Source organism: Paroedura picta, chromosome 13, assembly GCF_049243985.1.
Source record: "Paroedura picta isolate Pp20150507F chromosome 13, Ppicta_v3.0, whole genome shotgun sequence".
Classification (NCBI taxonomy): Eukaryota; Metazoa; Chordata; class Lepidosauria; order Squamata; family Gekkonidae; genus Paroedura; species Paroedura picta.
In genome coordinates, this window is record NC_135381.1 from 36,726,423 (window position 1) to 36,739,593 (window position 13,171).

Below are 13,171 nucleotides of genomic sequence, written 5' to 3' on the forward strand. Positions count from 1 at the left end.
TGCCTTCCTCCTGGGACTCAAGGTGGGTTACGTATTAAAATATCCTCGTAAAACCCAACCCTAAAACAACATCAATCCAAAAATTACCAAGATGACAAGACCCCTCCTACCTCCCAGAGTTGTCTGACAAGGGGTGTGCTAGATATTAGGATGCTTAGGGCTGATCCTGCGTTGAGCAGGGGGTTGGAGTAGATGGCCTGTATGGCCCCTTTCAACTCTATGATTCTATCTTAAGAACACTTTATTGCTACTGAATACCAAACTGTGGCTCTCCAGAAGCCATGACAATTGTAGTCCAGTTTGTCTCCCCCTGGAATGGACCTTAGTGGAATTAAGAGCAGACCTATTTAGGATTGCTTTCTAACCATGTTATACCCTCCTAAGTCCATTGAATGCAAGGGATGAAACTCTGCTAACTGTGCTGTAAATCACAGAGCTAAATCTATCCATTCTGCTGGCCAGACCCGCACCTCCCTTGTCTCAGCATGACCTATCCCCGCAATGTTTGGCTCAGCCAAACAAAACTATGCATATCCTGGGTGTAGTAAAATGGCGGTCAGCTACGGCTGGCATTGTGAACGCACTAAGCGCATCTCTTTTGGCGTTCCAGTATTAACAAGCCGGTGTGTGTGTTTTATATCAGGCTTGAAGACCACCAGCTGATGGAGAGAGCAGAGCCATAGTTAACCCTGTCATCTCTTGTTGTCTCATAAATCATCCATTAAACTCACAAACCAAATTGGGTCACAGCGTTGCCAGGTTTTACACGTCGACTGAAAATAATAAAGATGGCTTTTCTTGCACCAGTAGGAGTGCTTATATTTTTTTTTAATGGAAGCTTTTGTACTTAACAGAAGCATCACCTTGAAAGGGGAGATTGTTTAGAAAAAGACTTTAATTGAAATGCTACAATCTATAAACTTAACTGTGTAATGAAGGGGCGACAGTTAACTGGCTGAAAGTTCTTTCATAGGTAAACAGCTCTTAGGTTCCCATGCACATTTTTGAACATCTAGTTTTTATGTGGCCTCACTCAGCCCACACATTACCCCCTTCGTATGGGAGAGATGTACCTTTGCCAGTCTGTTTGAAACTTAATAAGAAACACCAGTTTGCAGATTAGCCAATGCTAGATTTTTCAATCTGAAATTGTTTTATCTTATTTTACTTTTTTAAAATTGTATTTTAAATTGTTTTAACAAATGCAATATTAACTTTATTTATTAATCTTTCATATTTTTATACCGTCCATCTTGGTAACACAGCTCTAGGTGGTATATTATTATTATTATTATTATTATTATTATTATTATTATTATTATTATTATTATTATTATTATTATTATTATTAAGACTTCTTACTCACCACTCCCAAGCGGCTCATGGCGGGTTACAAATGTCTGTATAAAACCCCCAATAAAATACCCCTTAAAACCACAGACAAAAAATACTTCAGATAAGAACAACAAGATGCGGCAAAACCATTAATTCCCCACTCTGTCCCATAGAGAAGGCAAGGAAAACACTTAAAATGCGTATTAGTATATCCTGTTGCATACCACCCAGAGCTGTGTTACCAGGATGGACGGTATAAAAATATGAAAGATAAATAAAGTTATTATTGCATCTGTGCTTGGGCAGGGCTTTTCAGTAGACCATGCAGATTTCTTGTAACTGAGCTGACTTGCTAGAGTTTTAGGGGCAGCATGGAGCTGCCAAACGCTGACGGTTCTTCATCACAGAGATCATGGATTGCCAAGTTTGCCAGACTGCAACCCAGGGAGCCTGGCCTTAATGTTTACAAGGCAGGAAGAGATTGTGCAACGGCTGTGATTTTTTGCACTTGTTCCTCCCTGGTCGTCTTCTTCTTCTTCTTCTTTTTTTTTTGCATCTTCCGCACCAGTCCACCATTCAAAAATAGGCGAGGTGGCATCTGTTGGCAGAGTAATTAACACAACAAGGGCGCACAAACTGATTAAAGTGCGAATAAAGGTTATTTAGAAATTAACATATTCAGTAGGAAAGAGGGACAGGTTCCAGCCTACATTTCTGGTTGAGAAAGAGTAGAGTTCTGAGAAGGAGGAAATGGACTTAGCTGGAGACACATAAGGAATGACACAAGAGAGAAAGTCCTGACCTCATTGTCCTCTTGCTGCCCCCTGAGCGTCTTCTCTTCTTCTTTGTATGCCAGATGTTGCCTATTCCACTAGTATCCTAGAATCATAGAATCATAGAGTTGGAAGGGGCCATACAGGCCATCTAGTCCAATCCTGATAACTTTCTATGCATAGTTTGTCTATTTTTAAAAATATTATTTTATTTTAAGTGTTTTTTTTAAAAAATCATAGATACCAACTCAGGATTGGGAAATTCCAGCTAATATGGGGATGGAGCCTTAAGGAGGGTGGGTTTAGGAAGGAAGGGAACTCAGCAAGGTGTAATTCCATAAAGTCCACCCTTTAAAGTTGCCATTCTTCTCCAGGGGAATTGATTCCTGTTATTAGAACTGTGGTTTCAGAAACCAGGACACTGAGTTCATTTCAGCTCTCGATTGTGACCCCAGCTCAAAGGAACAAGAGGCAAAAAGTGAACTGAGAAACCCACAACCCATAACTTATATCAGGGGTAGTCAAACTGCGGCCCTCCAGATGTCCATGGACTACAATTCCCAGGAGCCCCCTGCCAGCGAATGCTGGCAGGGGGCTCCTGGGAATTGTAGTCCATGGACATCTGGAGGGCCGCAGTTTGACTACCCCTGACTTATATACACGAAGGAGCAAAAGGATCTTCCTGCCAGCCTACACTATTGGTCAGTTTCACTTTAAACTGACTGGATCTGACAGATGGGCTCTTACCTCACACTGGCCAATCGTGTGCTCAGGATTATGACCCTGCCTTGGACCTCAAGCTCAGTTCTTGACAGGTCTACAGAAACAACACCTGTTATCTGGAGATCAGCTGTAATGCCAGGAGGTCCCCACAGGCAATGTGAATAACAAGAAAATAAAGAATTGCATCAGTCACAGGAGATTAAAATTAGGGCCAAAGCTGATTGTTGCAAAATCAGGTCAAATATATTTTATTACTCAATTAAATTTAATTTCCAAACATTCCCTATGTGCTTCGCCAGCAAGCTTCATCAGGGGAATCTGTTGGTCTTGCAGTAATTCTTCAAAAGGGATTAAAATAAATTTTAAGTGAGTAATAAAATATATTTTCACCTTATTTTGCACCATCAGCTTTGGCCTAATTTTTGTCAACCCTACCTGGGACCAACCCATGATATGCAGAGCTTGGCTTATTGAATGTAGTTTTCCTGCCTCCCCCTTTCTGCTGTAACTCTGTGTTCCTTCCCCAAAATTAATGGGTAGGATTGGGGAACCCTCAGGGACTATGCAGGATGCAAAACAGGCCAGAGACTGAACTAGGAAGGGAGAAACTAGAAGAAAGAGATTTTGCTTGGCTCAGCTCTGGTTCCAAGGTACAATTTACAATAAACTCTGTGAATCTGATGTTTTTTTCTCTGAGATCGCAAGGGCCTCTGAACAGAAACTTTTTTCAATAGTGAAATAGAAATTTTAAAGGTTGCCCCCTTTAGAGGGAGACAAGGTTAAAACAGCAGCAAAACCTCTTTTAAAAGCCTGAACAGTCGGTACTATTTATGTAAGAGTGATAAACAGACCTTTATTAGCATGTGAAATGAACTACGCAGAAAAAAAAACTATTGACATCCTGTGATGTTTCCACAAGCTCTTTATTTTTGCTCAAAGCAATCACAATAATGAAAAATCACTTTTCAAGAGAGAAGCCACTGGATGAAGGAAGAATTTTAAAAATGGAATAGTAAATCCAGATTTGCATGCTTTATTTTTCTCCCCCCTGAACACGTATTAATTAATTGCACTAAATGGATCATTTGTTCAAATGCCATCCCCAGATTACAAATGAGTCCGAACTTTTGCTGATTAAAAATGTACAAAAGAAAACAAATTAATTTATTGAATGCAAATGCCTACATTTTGCATTTAATCTTGCTCCTTCTTGAATAAGTCGAGGCAAACCGTAATTGACTAGGGTGCTTGTTCAATAAAATATAAGGAAATTTTTCAATCGTGCCATTGAATGTGCTGTTTAATTATGTCGACGGGCACTTCTATTTGTTTCTAATGCGGAGGATCTATTGGTAAAATGAATGCCCATTTTGTGGTCTGTTATGCAGAAAATGTTTAATCCAGTGTTTGATTTACTCTGTTAAATCTTCTTTATTGAATGTGCTTATTCAGCCGTGCAGAATTGGGTATGCTGCTTTCTGTTACTATGACATTGCAATTAAATAGCTAAAGAGGAAAAAAAACACTGTAAGTAGACATTTTTCTAAAAGGCTGTGACATTCCCATAAAGATTATTCATACATTGTTGTTTTTTTTTCCCCTTCCCCTCTCCCCCTCTATTAGATTTTTTATCGGTTGCTTCTGATGCTAATAGTTGCACATTGTAGAACACCAACAAATCCTACTGTTAAGGAACCTAGATAAACATTGGCCAAATCAGCCGGTACTAAGAAGGGTTTCTGGTTCAGTGACTAATGACTGTCATCATGAAATAGGATTGCATGGACTGCCATCTTATGAATGAACTTAACAGAAGCTCAGAGAACCGGCCAACCAATAGCTAGTTCTGCTAGGATAAATACTTGGTTCTTTGGAAACAGGGACATGCTGACGGTGAAATAATTCTCTTTGTGTACTTTATAAAAACATTATTCTCTTTTTCCTGGTGGTGGTGGTGGTGGTTGGGGGGGGGGGAGGGGGGAGCACCGCTACAACAAACCTCCAGTGTCTGCAGCCATTTGGTTGCTCTGAGACAAATCAGCTCCGTGTTTACTCCTAGTAAAGTGCAGTTCTTATTAATAGTCAATTGATTTTATTTATACCCTGCCTTTCAGCCATGATGACTGGCTCTCAGCGTGTTTGTGTCATGCTACCTGACAATGTCCCATCTGTAAGGGCAGAACACGCTCTTGAGTCCAGAAGTAAATGGGGAGGGGGGGCGGTAGAGAGACCCAGGAGGGTGCAACCAAGGTAGCCTCAGTGGCAAGGCAGCTTTAGCAGTTTGACACAAGGAATCTCTGAAGGCATGGAAGTAGCAGGCAAGCCTGGGGAAAGGAACAGTGGTTCTGGGCCCAGGTGGCTTGTCAGGGTGTAGCTGTGGAGAACCAGAGCTAGTTAAGTCACAGAGAGCAGAACGGAAGAGCAGAGCACAAGAAGCAGGTATGGAGCAGGGCCCAGAAACATGGAGAAGGGGAAAGCTAGAGGTTGAGAGAGAAGGTACAGGAGCAGAAAGGAAAAGCAAGCCAGTGATGTAAGCAAGAGTTCCCAACCTGCAACCCACAGGCCACATATGGCCCTCCAACCCAGTGGGGTACCTACCAAATTTTGCACCTGAGGCAAATGGGTCAGTGGGACTTGTTGACATGCAGGCGGAGATATTCTCTGCAGAGAAACGGCCACCTCTGAACGAGCATTCCTTGTTGCTTGATGTCCTGATTTTCACAATGAGGACAGTGGCAGAGAGGCCAGCAGTTTCAGGCTGTGAATCTCTCAGTTCACCCCACTGTCAGTAAGGTAAGATGCAGAACTGACAGTCGTAAGGGCAGAGGGTACCCCACACAGACACCTGCACCATAGGAAAGGCCGTGGGGAGTTGTGCCAAGTGGCCCTTGGGTATTGCATAGTTGCAGGAGGGCGCCACACCCAGCCTCAGGTGTATGTTGTTGGGGGGCTAGGTTGCTCTCAGCTGGTGCACACACCACCAAGTCATCCTCTGTCCACTGGTGCAGGTGTCGCTGGGCATGGGCCAGTTGGAGTGTGTAGCTCCCACTGCCTATGGGAGCTTGGTGGGACCCAGTGTGCCCCTATCAAGTATGGTGCCCAGGGCATATACCACAAAGCTGTTGCATTCCCTATCTCCATTGCATTACCATGATGATAATGTTATTTGTCCAACTATCGGCGATTCTATAGGAAAGTTTGCCATTTTGAGCTCTTGGATATAATTTTCTTATTGTGAAAGATGTCACATCAGATCCAGATGAAGCTGGTTACATGTTTTGACTTTCTGCTTAGTGAAAAGGAAACAAGGCTGAATCTGTACTCAGCTTCAGTTCAATAATCAAAGTGGACCAGTTGCTAGGGTCAGTGAGGGCGACCACCAGCCCCTTAGGTCCCTTTCCTTCTTGGCTGCTCAGGGTGAGCAACTAGACGATAGGAGGTAATCTCAGGGATATCATCAACCTCTCCCGCACATTGTGGGAGTTCCCTATGAAGGCGGTGGTTCACCCTCTACTGAAAATGACATCCACAGGACCCAGCCAATTAAATCCCTGTTTTGCACTTAGCATTTATGGGAAAGTGACTGAAATGGCTGCCATAGATCAGCTCCTGGCATACTTGGTAGAGATTTTGGCATTTGCCCCATTCCAGCCTGGCTTCCATCCTGGCCACACGGTGAAGACAGTGTTAGCTGCCCTGATGAATGGATGATCGCTGGTGTCAGTTAGACAGGTGCAGCATGGCTCCTTATGTTATTGATCTATTGGCAGTGTTTGACATTGTCAACCATAAGCCTTCTGCCTAGTTGGAGCTGGTGTCCAAGAGACAGCCCTGCAATGGCTGATCTCTTTCCTCCAGAACCATGGACAGAGGGTGGTGGTAGGAGAAATTGCATTGTTACCAACTTCCTTGTGGAGTCCCACAGGAGGCAATGCTCTCCCTCACATTGTTTAACATCTACATGTGTCCTGTGGCCCAACTGATTTGGAGTTTGGGGCTGGGTTGTCATCAATATGCTTATGACACACAGCTCTATCTACTTACGGATGGCCATCCTGACTCCCCCCAAAACAGTTGTCAGATGTTTGGATGCAGTGATGTTCTGGCTCAAGTAGAGTTCCCTGAAGTTCAAACCTTCCAACATGGAGGTCCTGTGGCTAGGCAGGAAACTGGAAACAAAGGGTCACACATGAAGTTCTCCTATATCATATTAAAGGCATTTAATATGGGAGCACAGGGCCTCTTGTGGCGCAGAGTGGTAAGGCAGTGACATGCTGTCTGAATCTCTGCCCATGAGGCTGGGAGTTCGATCTCAGCAGCCGGCTCAAGGTTGACTCAGCCTTCCATCCTTCCAAGGTTGATAGAATGAGTACCCAGCTTGCTGCTGGGGGGTAAAACAGTAATGACTGGGGAAAGGAATGGCAAACCACCCTGTATTGAGTCTGCCAAGAAAACGCTAGAGGGCGTCACCCCAAGGGTCAGACATGACTCGGTGCTTGCACAGGGGAAACCTTTACCTTTACTTTACTAATATGGGAGCATGTCAGCAAAGCCACAAGCATTTCCCCTTTTTATACCCACTGCCGTGACCCCACCTCTAACCCCTCCTCCCATTGTCTGAGAGATAGGAGTTTACACTCTGTGCACCCACCTAAAGGGTTAATGCTCTCATGAAGAAAATAACACAAAAGTTTAGTGCAAGCAAGAAAATGTGTCTGTAGTAAGCATTTCCTGTGCAGTCTTCTGACATGTAAACCGTCTTGGAGAAACGGTCAACTATTGAGACACCTCCCGAAAGTACATGTGAACTTTTAAAACTTCTGCTTTTAGGAAACATCTCTGTGACGCAGGTTTTAAGCTATTCCTAGCCGGCCTATGCTTCGATAGCCATTAAACAGTGTCGCAGGACCATCCGTGTTATGGTCTGGTTTCCAGCCACGTAAGCAAGCCTTACTTAATTACAGGTGTAACAGAGATCTCACCCTCCCCAGTGTGGAATGAGACCCCTACGGGTGCTTTAAAAAATGCTTTCCATCCCCTGCCTATAAAAAGAGACTGTGAGATTTCACCTCCTTATTGTTACCACTAGCAAAGTGATTTTTTTATAATTTCTATTCTCATCATAGCCCTTTTCTTTTTAATTGACACACAACAAAAAACAGACAACAGAGGGCACAGCAAGGGAGGCAGATTCTCCCCCTGTCTAGGGTTATACGATTTGGCAGCTGAAGTGGCCATTCCTGCCCGTAGCAGCCAGTGCCCTGTGCCTGCACGTGCGCGTCATCCGGTGCGCCGGTGCCCATGCCTCCCCACCCCATGGCACGATGCTGGCTGCTATGGGCAGATGCTACAGTCTGAGGAAGAGTGCTTGCACTCGAAAGCTCACGCCTTGAATAAATCTTTGTTGGTCTTAAAGGTGCTCCTGGTCACTGATTTTGTTTAATTTGGATCAGTGTTTTGTTTCTCTCTCTTTTTAAATAGCATTTGGTATTTTGCTTTCAGTATTTCTTTCTGTGAGCCATTGTCTGCATTCTGCTTACCAAGATTGCGCATTAACTTCACCCCGTCTGTTAGATCGCCATGGCTGGTTTCTGGTTTCCATTAGTGGCTTCCCCCCACTCTTGTGCATAAGCAAGGGGCTTATAACAAGGTGTTAATGGGCTGCCAATCAGGTTATTACCCCTTATGATGCCAGGTGTTAAGACTTGAATATATCCTCACACACCTTCCAGCAGTCCAGGTCTACTGAGCCATAGCCACCATAATAATGCCAAAGGCTTCAGTCAGGAAAACCTTCCTGCCCACAACATGCAGAGTAAAAGGGTGGGAATTATTTAACAGGGATTCTGCTGTCTTGGGATCAGTTTTAAAGGCTGGGCCATAATCCTGGAGAACTTCAATTAACATCTACAACTATCTGTTTCATCCCACTCCCCAAATTTAAACAAGTCTGGTGTGAGGAAAAATTTCCAACTGGGGAAATTGTTTCAAATCATGTTATTTCTATCTGGAATTCTGACACAGCATGGAGGCCACAGATACAAAATGGCTGTCACAGGAGGCGGAGGCAGCCACAAAATGGCTGCTACAGCTTACATTTAGGTATCGTAAAGATCTATGAATCTTCACAGGTATTTTATGGTACCTGTTGTTGCCAAAGCAACTTGAAAAAAATCTACACAGCCAATCAAATCTCCAAAGGCCAATTAGAAGCCTTAGTGGGCTAAACCCCCACCTGTTTTCTGAAAACCCTTAGCAGGCACCAGAAAATGTCCCAGCAAGGGACCATAAAGCTTTTGTCCATATACAGGGTGTACACCAGGGATAGTCAAACTGCGGCCCTCCAGATGTCCATGGACTACAATTCCCAGGAGGCCCCTGCCAGCAAATGCTGGCAGGGGGCTCATGGGAATTGTAGTTCATGGACATCTGGAGGGCCGCAGTTTGACTATCCCTGGTGTACACACTGGAAGAGATGTCACTGGCGACAATGGCCTAGACCTATCTTCTCTGCCAGTATGTCCTGCTACCAGCCAGCTGATTGATGAGGGGGGCAGGTTATTTATCAACACAGCAAGAGCTGGCAACCATAGTCCCAGAAGATACTATAGTGCCCACAGAAAACATGTTTGGCATCTTTGTTCTATTCTTATATTAAAACACTCACCATCTTTGAACACATTTGTTAGTAATCAGTTTACAGAGCTGGTCAGTGGAGGGGACTTACCCACCAAAAAGGAGGAACATCAAACACATGTGACTTTAATGTGACCTGGTGTTATGTGAGAATGTTGGGGTGACACTCTTTTTTTGGGGGGGGGCTCTATAGTTGAAACTAATTCTACCAAAAACTAAACTCCCGATTGTCATGTTCACTCTGCCCAATCATGTAATCAGTCGAAAATTAATCTACTACATGGCATGTGGTGGGAAATTTATTTGGGAAATGCAAAAATGAGAACAGGTATATTGAAGGCTTAGTTTGCTAAAGACAGCTTTTCTATAAACAAACTTCACTTTCTATACCATAGACTCCTCCCATACAGAGTGTAAAATGACAAGCAAATGCATCAGAAATACATTATAAAATAAGCAGGGTTAAAGTGTGGCTAAACAGATTACACCACCTAGCTGTCAGAATGCTGTGCTTCTGCCATTTGTTTTGATTCTCTTTGATGTGTAGATCCAGAGAGCTTATTGCACCCAGCTTCCTTCCCTTCCCTCTCCCTTTCACACCTCCCCCCACATCCATCTTCCTTGTCTCCAAAATCCAATGTCACAGCCTTGAGTGCCTCACTATCTGCCTGGTCTGTTCCCTATGAAGAACTCCCTCGTTCCTTGGATTCTCATGGGAAGGGGGTGCAGGTGACGTGTTTATATGCTGTGTCTTTTCTATTGTACCCCAGTTCTGACAAGGTACTTGCCGGGTTCACTTTCTTGCTTTAGAATAAACACATCTTTTGCACTGTCAGAGACTGTTTTCTGGACAACTGAAGGAACTTGACACTAGCAAACATTTTGTTTCTCAACAGAAGCATTCTTCAATTTTGTTATATGATTCCTAAATTAATACAGTCTGAGAACCATGACCAGCTTACCAGATAAAAAAGAACTTTATTTCAAAAAGCAAGTGGACTAATTCCCACTGGTGTTTTTACAACATATACATTCTAGCCATTAGCAATAGAAAGATACCTCATAAAAAACAGCAAGGATATAGTCATTAGACCCTTAGCCAATGACCTTAGCAATTAAATGGAATTTCAGAACTATCCAGTTTTCTCCCGTCTGGATTCTCCAGTTTTCATCTGGAGATTTGGGCTCAAGTGGCTTTTCTTTGTTACAAATTCTCAAGGAGGCCTTTCATTCATGAGCAAAGAAAAGATAATGTCAGAGCCTGAGGCTGTCTTGAAATGTCATATCAGGCCTCTTCAAAGGACCATGGTCGGCCACCTCTCTTAGCATCTGAGCAACACAACTTTTAAACTTTAGGATCATCTACTCTGAAGGTTGCCCTTTGATCATTTTAAATTCACATATCTAAAATCCAGGATATCACCCACAGTTAACAGGTGCATCATTCATAGGCATCATTTAAACATTTTAACACTTAAAAATATACAATTAATAAACATACATCCCAGCATCAGAACATATGACTGTACTTGACAGAACCTTTTATAAAACATTAACATAGCATACCAGGGACCTTTATCAAATCACTAGCACAGATCGTTTCCACATTAGGAGACTTACCTTTTTTAGCCTTGCTTTGGATTTCCTTTGGATGCTGCAAGTCCAATCCAGCATTTCTGTATTTGGGCTTTCCTTCCCTTATTTCCCTGGCTGAAATTCGCAACATGCTTTCCGCACTGAGTCTGACAGAAGCAGCTTCCCATCGTGCTTTACTAATATGCTTTTTAATGTGCTTTTTGCAAAAGGCTGCCTGCTTGCACCTTTGTTTTCATTCTGTCTCTTAATCTCACGATTCTACACCCTTGATTGCCCCCCACTTCCCCCAAAGTGCCATGAATGTATTTTTTTTAAAACCTGAGTTATCTTTAAACCACTCCGTGGGAGCGGTATAAATAAAACAGTAAGGGCTTGGAGGGTGGGCGCTGTCCGGGTTTGGGTGGGGGGTAATTGGCCCCTGGCCCAGGACTGACGAGTGGAGGGCCCAATCGCCTCCCGTACTGGGCCAGAGAGCCAATCGGCTCCTTGCTTCAGGACTGACAAGCGAAGCGCCTCCCAACCTGCCCACCCCTCAACGTGGGCCACCTTCGCCCCATGGACGCCATTCCCGTGCTGGCAGCCGCGAGGGAAGGTCAGGCCCGAGGCCCCGGTGTCCAGCGGGATCTGCCCGCCTGGGGTGCATGAAGATGTTAAATAAAATAGGAGAGAAGACTGCTCCCTGTGGGACTCCACATGTGAGCTGATGACAGTTGGATACTCTCTCTCCTATTTCAACCCTCTGTCCACGACCCTGGAGGAAGGAGATCAGCCATTTGAGAGCTGTCTCCCGTATCCCGGCATCGGCAAGGCTAGGAGACCCACCTCAGTCTAGCTAGCGACGGAGGTCATCCATCAGGGAGACTAGCGCCGTTTCCACCCTATGGCCAGGCTGGAAACCCAACTGAACTGGGTCAAGGGCTGAAGTTTCCTCCAGGAATGCTGATATTTGGTCCGCTGCAGCTCTTAATGCTATACCACTTGTCTGCCTGTCCAAGGACATATTGATTTCTGACAGCAGCCCACCTAATGTGTGAAAAATGATGGGAAGGTTAGCCCTGTCAACCCAGTCATGACCCAACACAGACCCTCCCCACACACTTGGGACAAAACCGGTGGTCATGACACTGAGAAGAAGAAGCGCTGATTCTTATATGCTGCTTTTCTCTACCTTAAGGAGTCTCAAAGTGGCTTACATTCCCCTTCCCTTCCTCTCCCATTAGCAGACACCCTGTGAGGGAGGTGAGGCTGAGAGAGCCCTGATATTACAGCTCGGCCAGAACAGCTCTATCAGGAGTCTCAAAGCGGCTTCCAATCTCCAGAGAGAGGGTGGGAAATAAATGTCACACATGGGAATTGTAGTCCATGGACATCTGGAGGACCACAGGTTGACTACCCCTACCCAGAGTGACTCCAGCCTGGGAAAGAAGGAAGTAATACTTGCTTTTCCCCTAAATGTTAAACAGGTAAAATAAAATGGCCAAATTGAGACTCATTACTGTCAGTTAGACTTGGCTGTAGGAACCCAGGGTTAATTCACTATCTCCACCAAGCCTACATCTCCAGCTGTCCCTATTTATTAGGGACAGCCTCTGATCATTCTGCCTATGCTGGATAATGCACTTTCAATGCACTTTAGAAGTAGATTTCCCTGTTTCACATAGTACAATACAGCTGCAAAAGCACACTGAAAGTGCATTATCCAGCGTATGAGGAATGAGTCCAAGAAGACCAGCTCCTTTTAAACAGTTTTCTTAAGTTTAGCCTTGTTTACTTTGGGGAGTCATTTACAAAAAGAGTCAAATTAAGGGCTAGTTTCAAATGAGCAGCCGTGTTGGCATGAAATAGCACAATAAAATCAGAGTCCAGTAGCACCTTTAAGACCAACAAAGATTCATTCAAGGCGTAAGTAAGCTGTCAAGTGCTTGCTACTGGACTGATTTTTTTAGGGCTAATGTCCTTCCTCAGATATCCAAACCAGACTTTGTGTAACCATCAGACACCCACAAAAGCGTAAACTACATTTCCCTTCTCCCTCTTAGGGTTTTTAGGGGGCAAAAAAAGAAGAAGAGAAGAACAAGGAGAAAAGACCCAAGCCTTGGAGGAGGAGG